At 37.2% G+C, this 14,064-nt stretch overlaps 1 pseudogene; it reads right to left on the bottom strand.

The window, feature by feature from the left end:
- The window catches only part of LOC114048998, a 43,727-nt pseudogene extending 30,364 nt beyond the window's left edge, over positions 1 to 13,363 (bottom strand).
- Between the last annotated feature and the right edge of the window lie 701 nt (positions 13,364 to 14,064).

The raw sequence follows: 14,064 nt of genomic DNA, 5'->3' as shown, positions 1-14,064 counted from the left end.
AAATTTATTTGGAAATCTTTATTGTTGTTGATCAGTTAGAATTGAAGAGGGAAATTTTTTCCCCTTATAAATTAATTTTTTTAAACATATACACTGAAATATTTATAGTAGCACTTTTTTATGGTATCAAAGAATTGTAGAATTATAGAAACAAAGAAAATACTCATTAATTGGGGAACAGCTAAACCAATTGAGGTACATGAATGTAATAGAAAATTACTGTGCTTTAAAATCTATGAATGTGATGACTAGAGAGAATCATGAAAAGATGTATATGAATGTGTATAAATACAAAATTAACCAAGAAAACAATGTACACAACGACTTCAATAACATAAATAGAAAGAACAGATACAAAACAATAAAAAAATGAAGCTTGCAAAATTATGAAGAATAAGAGATAAGAAAAGATACTTCCCCTGACTTTTTTGCAGGTGTTGGGGAGGGTCCACAGATATGGAACATTGTATATATTGTCAGATTTTTTTGATGTATTGATTGCTTTTAGTGATTTTTTTTTCTCTGCCTGTTTTTCTTTTTAAAAAATTCTTTGTTTTACATAGAATATCTTTCAGGAAGGAAGAAGAAGGAGAAATATATGGGGAAATAATAGTGACGTGAAAAAGGAAGATATCAATAAAACTTACTTTAAAAATTAACTATTTTTAAAAAATTTTTAAGACCCACTGATTTAGTGGGGACAAAAAGGAAGTGGGAAATAGTTGAAGGTCATAAGTAAGTAAAAACAACTCAACTGAATTAGATTATGGTTTGGTTTGGGGACTTTTTGAGAGAGAAATTTAAAAACTTTTAACTCACTTGATTTTAACATTACAGATGGGAAGTACACAATTTAAGTTCAATGAAGTCAAATCAACAAGCATTTATTAAACACCTATTATGTTTCAGACACTGTGCTAAGCTCTGGGGACACTAAGAAAGGCAGTAAACAGTATCATCAAGGAGCTTATGGTCAAATCGGGATGACAATATGCCAACAGCTTTGTATATGGGGTATATATATGGGGTATAAGATATATATGGGGTAAATTGGAGATAACCAACAAAGGGAAGACAGTTAGCATTAGAAAGGACTGGTAGGATGTGATTTAATCTCTAGGTTTTGAAGGAAGCCAGGAGGCAGAGATGAGAGTTAAGAATTCCAGGGAAGGGAGACAACCAGTGAAAATGTTTGGAGTTGGGAGATGTTATGGTTTGAAGAGTATGTGGAGAGGAGTAAGATGTAAGTAGATCGATAAATATTTTAAAAATAAAATTAATGTCTATATTTGCTAATGAAGGGATTGAGGAGAAGGGAAAGAAAAAGGAAGAAGGAGTAAAAAAAAAGTGTTAAGTGTAAAGGGAGAGAAAAGAAAGAGTCAAGCAGGCAGAGAGTTCTGGGAAGTAAGACCCAGATAGAGGACTGGTATATCAGAGAGATGGACACAAAATAGTAGAGAAGTGGAGAGGAAGAAATATACAAAAAGGGAAATGCACACGTAAGAGGATGAGAGAGGGAGAAGCTAAGAATCTGAAGGAAACATTAGGTCAGATAAGTTATTTTTGTCAGAACTTATTCACTTGGTCTATAGACTTTACTTGTATTATTTTCCTTTGAAAGGCTTGATGATGTAACCATTGTTCTCCACACTTCAAAGCCTCTTTATCCTGCATAATTTCCTTTTTAAATGCTTATTAGATGATTTAACCACTATTCACAGCACTTCAAGTACTCTTTATCTTAAATTTTCAGAGGCTCTATTTCAACTATATAGAAAACTACCTAGGGATGAGGAGAAAGGAAATGATTTTCTGAGCTACAGTCACACTTATGACTACAACATTACTCAAAAGACCAGATGAAATTAAACTAAGGACTTGACGTAGCCTTTGGACCGGATAGTCTCCACTTCTCATTTAGACATGACCTCAATGTATTTTGTTAATAAATTTGTTCCTTATGAAAGTTGTTTCATTATGAAAAATGGAACGTGAAAATCAGTTATGGTCTAGGATATATCTAGAGCATTGTGGGGATATGATGGGACAAGTCCTTCAGAAGGTTTAACTAAGACAAAGATAGAGGGAATAAAAAAGAATGAATGAGGAAAAAGGGAAAGAGAAAAAAAGATTGAAGTAAGAGATAGAAAAGGAGAAATGAAGAGGAGTGAGAAGAAATAGAGAAGGCAAAGAAGAGATACAGAAGGAGAAAACAGAACTCTATTTGGCTTGGTTTTAAAAACACCTGACAACTAGTTGGCCTCTCAGGACTTTTTCATTTCTAGATCTATGATTCTATGATCTTTCACTATGAGAGCCTCTGACATAGGGGTAACAAATAGCACTGCAACTATTCATGTAAGGGGGTCTGGCACACATACAGACCCCATCAACTTGCCAAGATGGTGTCTTTATATGAAGGACACTAGGGAGTTCTTCTTGGAGAATTGTGATGGTATGTAAGGAAAGTGACTTGGAGAGGAAGACTCTGGAGCAGGCACAGACATCCTATAACTGGTTATGGTTGGCTCGTAACAAGTTAAAATGTAGGTTCTTTGGGTGCTGGAGTATTCAAAAAGGGTCTGTCAGTTTCAGCTATGGTCTTTTTGCTTCAGCACTGTTGTGAGAGCTTGGATACCAATGAAAGGAATAGGGCCCACTAGCTTGAGTTCGAAAGGTCCAGAGGACTTGTAGGCATCCAGTTATTCCAAAATTCAGCTTTTCAGGCACCAAAACATTGATGAGTATGACTTCCTAAAGTATGAAAAGAGTGGAGCTTCCTTTCCAGCCAGTGCAGCACTGATGTACCGATAAGCAAGGAAAAACCTTTGGGACTCCAGCCCCTTGTCAAAAGCTTCTCAAAAGTCTAAGGTTATATCAATTTCCATTTATCTAATTGGCCTTTTTCTATAGGTCTTTGTCTAAAAATTTTATATACGTTTGAGCCTTAAGTGCTTCTATGATTTCAGAGTGGTCATCCCACTGCATGTCCTAGCCATCTTGGCCACCTAGCTGCTTGTGGAATTGAAAGGACAGTTGTGTCACTCATCTAATGCTATTCTCTGCTGGCATCTTTTTTCCTCTTATAACAGCTATCCCTGTGTGATCATGGCACTCTCTGAGAACAAGTGCCTCCCCCCTTTTCACTATACCAATTAGCTTTAGTCAGTCAGCAGTCAAGAAACATTTATTAAGAAATTAGTATATGCCAGCACCATGCTAAATGATCGAGATACAAATACAAGCAAAAAGAAAGACAGTTACTGCCTTCAAGGAGTCAGAACATGGTGGCTAAGTCTGGAGGATGAGAGTTGAGCACCTTCCCCCAAATGAAAGTTCTAGTAGAACTCACCATTGGGAGAAGGGGCCTGTAGGAGCAGAGTGAGAAGCTAGGTGAGGCATAGTGTTAGATGTGGCAGAATATGTGATATTTCCGTAGTCCCCTAATATAAACAGAGGGAAGGCAATGCTTTTCCTGAACTCTTCTCTGGGAACAAACTTGGTCATTATAATTTCATAGCAGCACATTTTCTAACTTAAAAATGCAAACAACTCTAGGGAAATATGCAGAAATTGAATTTTTTTTAAAAAGGGAAAGTTTAAAGTTCTTAACAAACTATGGATCTTCATTAAACTATAAAAGGGGTTGGGCCTGTTAGTTCTTAGTCTTCCTCCACTGATCCATGTCTAGTTTCTTGTCTTTGGAGTGAAGACTCTTAAGGTAAAGGGAAGGATCAAAACTACAGGAAAGGATGATCTTTAGTAAATATGAATTTCTTATACTAAGGTAGATAAAGTCAAGCCACAGACTGCCTTGACTAGAATAGCTGACTGAGTACTTTTTTCATGCTTACCTTTTTTTTCCTTTGTACCTGAACCTGTCAGGATGAGATGCTGGAGCCAAACACTTAACAGCTTCTAATTTGAAATTAGGAGGGATTGGCATTACTGCTTAGTTTGGTGTGATTTTTAAGTCTCTTGCGTTACTTGTTTTCGGGCCTTATTTCTTGATGAGAACTCCTAAATCACATTAGAGAATTACAGATATCAAAGAAAGAAGGTACCTGGAGGACATATAGTCTAACCTAGATCTAAACAGTATTTATCTCTACCAGACTCTTTGGTAATCCATTCTTTCCTTGAAGACCTCCATTGAAAGGAAACCCACTACTTTCTGAGATGGTTGATTCTATTTATCACCTCCTCTTAATAGCTTTAGTTTTTAGGAAACCTTTTCTAAACAATAAATGTAGGTCAGTTAATGCAACAAGTATTTACTTAAACACCTACTGTGCTTAAGGCATAGTCTGGCACTATGCTAGGTCTTGGGGATGAAAAGACAAAAAAAATCATCCCTACTTTAATGCAGCTTACATTCTTTGGCATGTATACAGATAAGTATAAAATATAGGCAAAGTAATTTTGGGAGGGATGCTTGCAGCTAGGAAGATCAGGAAAGGCCTTTTGAAGGAAGTGGTACACGAGCTGAGATTTGATGGGAATTAGGGAATCTAAGAAGCAGAGTTGAGAAAGGGGTGCCTCGGAACAGTCTATGAAAAGGCATGTAGACAGGAGATGAAATATCATGTAGAAGGAGTAATAAGTAAGCCAATTTGGCTTGAATGTAGAGTGTGTAAAGGAGAAGAATAAGTATAATAAGCCTAGAGAAACAGACTACCTATAGATTATGAATGGTCTTAATTGTCAAACAGATAAGTTTTTATTTTATCCTAGAGGCACTAGGGAGCAACTGGAGGTTTTTGAGCAGGGGAGTAACATGGTCAGGTCTGTGGTTGAGGAGTATCAGTTTGACAGTTATGTAGAGGATGAACTGGAGATAGATCTGAGTCAGTCTAGTTAACAGTCTAGGAGACTAGATTAGGCTAGAGGTGATGAGGGTCTGAACTAGGGATGGGAGCTGTAAGAAAGGAGAAAAATAAATGGATGTGAGAGATGTTGTGGAGGTGGAATCAATAAGACTTGGCAACCTATTGGATATTGGGGGGTTAGAGAGAACAAAGGATATATTAAGTACTTGAGGATGTATAGCAGGATAGTGGTGCCCTTTACAGAAACAGAAAAATTAGGAAGAAGGGTGAGTTTTGAGGAAAAGATAATGTGTTTTAGACCTGATGAATTTGAGGTGTTTAAAGGACATTCATTTTGAAATGTCCAACATGTAGCTGGTGATTCAGGAGAGACTAGGGCTGAATATATATGAATATATTATCTACATATATACATACATACATACATATATATATATATATCTTCCCTAGTCACCCCTTTCTCACCTCTGTCTCTTAGATTCCCTAATTCCCTTAAAATCCCAGCTCAAGTACCATCCCCTTCAAAAGGCCTTTCCTCATCTTCTTAGCTTCAAGCTAAGCTTCAAGCATTCTTTCCAAAATTACATTGCCTATATTTCATAATTATTTGTATATATGCCATTTTCTTAATAGAATGTAAGCTCCATGAGAGTAAGGATATTAATTTTTTTTGTCTTTTCATCCTTAAGACCTAGCACAGTAGTGGAGGCACAGTCGATCCTTAAGATATATTTTGTATGTATGTATATGCATGTATGTATGTGTATATCTCTCTATGTATCTATATATCTATCTCTAGGAGGCAGCTGCATAGAGCTGACAACTGAACCCATGGAACACAGTTATCCCTTCAACATCATGACTTCCCATCATGGTTTTGATATATTGTGGGTTGGCATAAGAAATTAAATTTTGGGGGAGTTTTGCAGAAGTCACAGATGATACTTGCAGACTAGCAGGTGACACAGAGCCTATGACCAAATACTTAAGATAAATTTTACAAGAAGGTACTGTAAACCCCCTAGAAAAGTAGAAGAAAAAATTCAGACTTCTACTCTGGTATGAAAGGAGGGTCAAAAATTTTATGTGGATTTTCCAGATCACAGGAGTGCTGCAACCCTAACCCTCGCAATGTGGAAGGGATAACTGTATAAGGAAGTCACCCGGAGAGGAAGTTTAGAGAGAGAAGAGAAGAAACTCTAGCAGAGCTTGGGGGCGGTATATCTACAGTTAAGTGGTATGACATGGTGATGACCCAGTAAAAGTGATTAATCCGTGCCCCAATAGGTAAGAGAAAAACTAAGAGAGAGTAGTGGCATGAAAGCTTAGAGAGGAGTCAGTCTTAAAGAGGAGTTGGTGTCAACAGTGTCAAATGTTGTAGAGATTTCAAGAAGGATAAAAAAACCTGAGAAAAGGTCTTTGAATTTGTTAAGTAAGAGACTGTTGGTAACCAGAGAGAACAGTCTCAGTTGAATGGTGATGCTGGAAGTCAGATTGTAAAGAGCTAAGAAATGACTGAGAGGAGAGTGAATGGAGATAGCTTTTTCTAGGAGTCTGGTTATAAAATGGAAAAAGATATAGGGTGATAGCTTGAGGAAATAGTAAATTCAAATGAAGATATTTTAAAGATGAAGGAGACATTGGAATGTTTATAGGCAGTAGAAAGGAGTTAGTAGATAGGGGAGGGATTGAAGATGAGAGAGAGAGAGAAAGAGAGAGAGAGAGAAAATATGGAGAGAGGAAAAATGGGGAAGAGATGGAGAGGGAGAGAAGACAGAAGGTGGAGAGGAAAGAGATGGGGCAAGGAGTATGAATGGGATCCAGAATACCAATGGGGGATGGGGTTGGTCTTGGTGAGAAAGGGGCCACAACTTATAACCAGATACCAGGATAAGGGTGGAGGAAATGAAGGATAATAAAAGGGCTTTTGAGAAGTAGAGTAGGTAACAGAATAGCCTCTATTTTCTCTAAAATATGAGGTCAGGTGTTTTGCTGAAATGGAGGTAGGGATGGAGTAGCTGGGAAGCTTGAGGAGAAAAGAAATCAAGGCTTTGAAAATCTGCTAGGAGAATACAATAGAGAGTCAATGAAGAAAGTCAAATGATTGCCTTTTGGAAGAGAGGGCCCAGTTGAGATTACCTAACAAACTAGTAGTGTGACTTTTTCCAGCACTATTTAGTAGCATTTGTGTGTAAAGAAAGAAAGAAAGTAGTAGGAGGTAATCTAGGGTTGGGGTTTGATAAGATATGAATAACAATAGGACAAGGGGCCAAAGAATTCAAGAGTGCAGAGGCCTGTGTAAAGTTGAACTAGTTAATTATAAGATCACAATTAGAAAGGTAGGAAAGTAAAGCAAGAGCAGAGAAGATTGCCTGGGAGTTTACTGAGATATGGAGGGACTGTAGGAACATGATGAGGATAAAGGATAGTCTAGGAGGGGTGAGACACAGAGAGAAATGGAATGATAAGAAGTTATTGTTGGATAGAGGAATTTCAGAGTTTTTGATCATGAAAGTAGAATACTTGTTAAAGGATTTCTGAGATGATCTAGTTTAAATTTCTGATTTTTTATAATAAATAGTAAATAGTAAAACTGGAATTTGAATCTAGATTTTCTGATGCAAAATCTAGTGTTCTTTCTGCTGTATCACATTGGATGTCTCTAATCCACCTCAAATGCTTCATTGTGGTGTGAAAGTGACTCTTGGTTTTTGAAGGCTGTGCTGACAGAGTATAAGATCTGGGAGGTCTTATCAAGCTAGAAAGATATCAAGTATGGAACCACTGATGGCTTCTATTTCTGTGTCTATCTGTTTGACAATCACAGCCAGCTGTTGAGATGATAGAGTTGGAACTAGGACAGGGTGGTTGATGTTTCATCCTTTTCAGTCATTTTTCAGTAATGTCTAACTTTTCATTACCCCATGTGGAGTTTCCTTGGCAGAGATACTGGAGTGGTTTACCATTTCCTTCCCCAGCCCTTTTTACAAATGAGGAAAGTGAGGCAAAGTTAAGTGACAACTAGTAAGTATCTGAGGCCAGATTTGAACTTATGAAAATAAGTCTTCTGATTCCAAGCCCTGTGCTCTATCCACTGCATCACCTAGCTGCCCTGAAATTTAGAGTTTGTCAAGGCATAGTTAGGGATCTCTTCCAGTGTTACGAAACTGAACAGAAAATCTGCAGATCCAGAGGTCATGTCATCTATCATGAAGACAGGGAGGAGGTGAGCCCCAGGTCCAGGATTCTTCAATCTTTGCCTAAATACCAGCCTTATTATATGGTGTTAGTTGAACATCAACTAGGAACTGTGCTGTATTTTCTATATTCACTCCTTTGCCTGCTCTTAGAATGAGTGGTAATGGGGGTATAGCCAACTGAACTGTGCCTTTCCTAGAGCTCCTGGGTTTGGAGTAACCCATGTACTGCATGAGTCTGGGAGAGACTGTGGGCATGTAGCTATGAGATACATATTTTATTACTCACATGTAATCTCAAGGATTCAGAAGATCTCTCCAACAGTATAGTTCTCTCTACAACCCATCCATGTCTGTTCATTCTGTGTGACTCTCATCTTCTCCAAGGTGCAACACAGAGTCTCCACCCACCATGCTAGATGCCATTCTCATTTATTCTTAACATTGTGGAGATATCTTGGGAGCACTCTAGCTGTCCACCTGTCATCCCTTGCTCTTACTACACGATTAGCTCATTTTCTCTTTCTATCATACAATATTTTGATGACATTCTTCATTCTTGTTCTTCTTTGGGGTTCTTCATTGGGTTATATGTGACAGCCTGTACACCCACCATATGCCTTCCCCTTGCTTTTGTAAGATGTATCAAAGGCAGTTGTATTACAGAGCTCACTGACATAAAACAACACAAGTAAAATGTTTGTTTTGAAAGGATTAGTTCTTTGTTATTATGAGTGACTTGGGGTCAATAAAAATGCTTTGCAATTTCCTAAAGGCAATCCAAGCTACCGATCACCTCCCACTATCCATCTGTGTTATCTGTATGCATTTAGATGCATGTTGAAATCTGGGCAAAAGACATTCTTCATCCATTTGGTCTTTCCTGTATGGAGGGAAAAGCAAACTCTCTCAAGTGATGACAGATATCTTTGAGGAGGTTCTGCAAGGTCTTGGGGCTTGATATATATCTGCAAGCAGGAACATCTAGAGCAGAGTTGGGCAACCTGCGGCCTCAAGGTAGCTTCTAAACCTTCCTACTGAATTAGGATCAGGTTAGTGACTAACAATGCCACCTAGTGGTTAAGTCAACAACTTTAGTTGATTGTATTTATATTCAATATTAAATTTAAAACATCTATTGTTTGCATCTTTTGTTTCTATATTGCCCTCATTTCCTGATATTCTTCCTTTAACACATTGAACCATCCCCTGCAAAAAAGAATTTTTATAAGATGTAAAGAAGAGAAAAAGCATTTAAACAAAAACCAACCAACACATCAACTGAGTCTAACAGGATATACAATATTTCACACCCACGTTCCCCTCCTAACCTCTGCAAAAGAGGAAGGGAAGTATTTTTTCTCAATTCCTTTCCAGGGCTTTCAGCTTCATGGCCATATTAATTACACAGCATTCAGTTTCATTTATTTGTCCTTTCCATTTACATTTTTGTAGTCATCACATGTATATTGTTTTCCTGGTTCTGCTTCCTTCACTTTGCATTAGTTCATATGGATCTTTCCAGGCTTTCCTGAATCCTTTATAGTTATTGTTTCTTATTGCACAGTAATATTTCCTTACATTCACATACCTAGATTTGTTTATCCATTTTTCAATAGATGGGTATCTACTTTGTTTCAGGTTCTTTGCTACTACTCCCCCAGCCCCCCCCCCCCCAAAAAAAGTTTTACTGTGAATATATGAATTTAATCTGATTTTGAATATGAAACTGATATTAATTATAATGTGAATTTAAGTCATCTTCCCCCAACCAGTTTGTGCATATATGTATCCATATGTAGTAGAAACATTTTGGTGATTAGCAGTTGGTGAACTTACCCAAAATGATCAAACCAGTTGTTTGTATAAAAATCCAATTCAGGTTCCCTTTTGGAAACATAGTAAATTACCTGCCTCACCATTTATATTTGCTGTATTTTTTTTTGTTTGTTTCAGAGAGCTATTCTGCAAATGTAAACTTTTTATTATATGAGAAGTTGAGAAATGATAATGGGACTGAAAAGTTGGAGCTAAGAGTGCTACAGAGCTACAAATGACTGGGATAGGGAGAAGGTGGAAGATTAAGGATGAAGAAGGGATTGAGGTGAGGAGTCTAGTAGTTTGAAAAAGAGTATGTGAGAAAGAGATACTAAAGGGGATATTGAAGTCAATCAGGGCAGCCACTTGTTGCTTTAAGAACAATAAGAACAAGACTCTTACCTTGAATTAAATAAAAAAGGACTTTTTTTCTTTAAGAATCAGGGCTTGAAAGAAGTCATCCAGTTGATCTGGGCGTGAAGCAAAGAGTGCAGAAAAAGAAAATCCTGTTAAATTGGATTCTGTAACTGCTCTGTGGTATTTATAATTTGCCTTCCTGAAGATAGTTTGTACCCTGAGATTCCCTGCATTCTAGCCAAGTAGTATATCCTCTCTAAATGGTTGGCTGAGAGGGAAAAGAGTTGTATTAACATAGAAATAGGAAGAACAGCTTTGGGAGAATGAAGATCTAGACTCTAGTATCAAAGTTCAAGTCTAATTGGAGAACAACTTTTTGTCCTTTGGGTAATAATGAACAAACCCAATGATAAGTGGAGGAAGACTTTCTTTAGGGGGTGTCTTTGGCTATTTCAAGTGACAGAAAATGTGGTGAAGGAAGTGGGATGGGAGACCAGTAAGGCTATGAATGAGTTTTCTACTTCTATGAATAATTATACCTCCTGCATTGCTCTTATCTAGTGCAGCAGACAGTACTGGAAACTATAAAAACTAAAATTTTACATTAGAAAGAATGAGTATTTGAAAACTTTTTCTAAGGCCCAAGTTATATGGCCTTAAAATTGTGTGTGTGTATGTGCGTTCCATGCTGCAGATAAAAATGAACAGTTAGTTAAGAAACTTTGGCTGATTTTGTTAAAATTGTCATATGACCTGAGATAAAATGAAATGTTTTTGTAGAAAGATTAAGATGAGTAACTTTTACCCAAGACATGGTTAATCACTTTACGACAAGGAAGAATGGGAGAAAACCCTGTAAAATGTTCCATAACTAATTATTTGAATTATGCATTTATTCTTTAGATTAAAGAAAGGAAAATTATGTGTATAAATGTACTATATATGTTTCCATATGTAATTAGAGACATATTAATAGCTTGCATTTACGTAGCACTTTTGAAGATTTGCAACACACTTTGCATATCTATCAGTCTGTCTGTCTGTCTATCTATCTATCTATCTCATTTGCTCTTCATAACAATCTGGTGCTGTAGATGCTACTGTCCTTATTTACAGATAAGCAAATTGAGGCTGATAGATTATAAGGGTGGGAATCTAGATAAAAAGTATTGTTCCTTAGAGATAATTTTAACAAATTTTATTGCTATTCAAAGAGAAGGAAGAGAATGGCTGCCAGCAAGGACAGTCTTAGTGTGTGATCTGTGGGCCCACAATGGGCAATACAGGTGGGGCGCATGGCTGGGGGATGTGAGGGAATATTCATATTCCAGTCAAAGACCTAGAGTTCTTCAGGGTTCAGCCTTATATGGGATTTGAGCCAAAGAGGCAGTATGATATTGAGGGGAATACCCTGTTGTCTATCAGAGGTCTCAGACACATAACCCACAGGCCACATGAAACCCACAACACTTGAGTACAGCTGGAACCAGATTAAAATGTAATTGGCAAATACTTAATAAAATAAATAAAAATGCAATAAAATATATATAACATTACATTTAAAAACTAAACCAATAAGTAGCCTGTAGAGATCTTTCTGTATCAATTAGTGGTCGGCCCCTGTTTCTATTTGAGTTTGACATTGCTGGGTGTATAGCAAAGTGAAGGTATTTTCTTTTTTCTTTTTTTAAAAATTTTATTCATTTTAAACTTAAATACAAAATGAGAAAAGAAAAAAAAGAACATTTCCACATACACAACAGAACATAGAGGGTTCAATATAAAACAATAAAATTTCATTTCAAACTGTTTACTTTTTAAAAAACCCTATATAATAAATACTATACATTGTTTTCAAAGATACCCAACTTTTCTGTGCTTCCTTCTGTTTCCTTTTTCTCTGCTGTGCACTTTTTATTTTTTTCTCCCTCTTCTCCTAGCCTAGAAAAAGCTACAATCTAACGTAAATATATACATGTACATATATACACCTACATGCATACATATAGGTACATATATACAATATACATGTATGTAAGAACATACTAACACATTTCTATTTGTTAGTTCTTCATCTTGTTGTAGATAGCATCTTCCTTCATAGGTCCAAGTCTTTCCATGTTTTTCTAAAACCACCCAGCTCATTATTACTTATATCACAGCAGTATTCCATCATAATCACATACCACAACTTGTTTAACCATTCCCCAATTGAAGGGCATCTATCATTTTTGCCATTCTGATAGGTGTAAGATGATATTTCAAAATTGTTTTAATTTGCATTGCTCTAATCAATAATACATTAGAGCATTTTTATATGACCATACATAGTTTTGATTTCATTATAAAAAAACTGCTTGTTCATATCCTTTGACCATTTATCGACTGGGGAATGACTTGTGTTGTTATAAATTTGACAAAGTTCTTTACATATCTGAGAAATGAGACCTTTATCTGATATTGTCTATGAAAGTTTTTTCTCAATTTTCTGCTTTCTTTCTAATTTTGGTTAAATTGGTTTTATTTGTAGAACTTTTCATAAATTTCTTGGATTGCTCTTGTTTCCCCCCCCCTCCCAATTTTCCCTTGAGGTCTCTTATTTGATTTTTGAAGTCCTTTTTAAGTTCTTCCAAGAACTCTTTTTAGGCTCATGACCATTTGATGTTTCTTTTTGAGAAAGGTGGCTTTTTGAAAAGGGTGGCTTTTTAAGCTTCACTATCTTCCTTTGAATATGAACCCAGAACATCTCTATCCTCATAGTAGCTGTCTATGGTTGGGTTCTTTCTCCTTTGCTTACTCATTTTTATTTTGTTTTATTTTAGTTTTAGCAGCTTATTGTTCTAATCAGATTCTAGTATGAAATTGTGGGAAATAGTGCCTCAGGCCTCAGGTTTTTCTTACTGTTTATTTGCTGAGTTCTGTTGGGGACCCAACCTTGGGCACTCCTCTCCACCACTAAGTCATACTAGGGCTCCCAGCCACACTGACTTTGCCCTGGAACCAGGGCACAAGAACAATTAGGAACTCTGCTCTCCTGCAAGTGCAAACAGCCAGCAGGGTCCCTGCCCCTCTGCTTCCACACTCACCTGGCATGTGCTCACTCCTTCTTATCCCCAGACACAGCTCAGACCCTGTCTTGGTCAGCACAATTGTTCCTGGCATCCTGTGAAAGTGGGTGGTCCTTGCTGTCAGACCCCCACACAGTCCTACCTCCACATGGTCAAGGTGAAGTTCCTAAGGCCAGTATTGTCCCCAGGGTTTGTTGTTTGTTGATTCAGCAGAGTTGGCCTGGAGGTGTTTGCGCTTCATTCTCCATCCCTGGAGGTTGTCTTTTTTTTTTTTTTTAAAGGCAATCTGGGTTAAGTGACTTGCCTAGGGTCACACAGCTAGTAAGTGTCAAGTATCTGAGGATTTGAACTCAGGTCCTCCTTACTCCAGGGCCAGTGCTCTACCCAATATGCCACCTGGCTGCCCTGAGGTTGAGTCTTTCCAGTGGACTTTTTAAGTTGTCTTAGAAGGAAAACTACTTTACCCCATATTTGTTTATTTTTGCTGTTCTACATTCACTTTGAGGTCATGTTCTGCCCTTTTTATGGAGGAAATTTGTAGAGCTTGGAGTTTTCTGACCTACTCTGCCATCTTCCAAGAATCAAGGGTATTTTCTAAATGACTTAATATGGATGGAGGAATGAAGAGCAGGGACATAGGAGACTTAACCCTTATGGTACCATTCTAGCAAGAGACAGACTGAGAAGGGTTAATGTCCAGCGTCTGAGTATATAAGCCTTGACATAGCTTCATAATGGGGGACTGAGCCATATCAGTCAGAGCAGTTTTCACTGGTTCAGGGAGACATAAAGTGA

This window comes from Vombatus ursinus, unplaced genomic scaffold, assembly GCF_900497805.2.
Source record: "Vombatus ursinus unplaced genomic scaffold, bare-nosed wombat genome assembly UNPS02014794.1, whole genome shotgun sequence".
Classification (NCBI taxonomy): domain Eukaryota; kingdom Metazoa; phylum Chordata; class Mammalia; order Diprotodontia; family Vombatidae; genus Vombatus; species Vombatus ursinus.
This window is presented reverse-complemented; position numbering and strand designations above follow the sequence as displayed.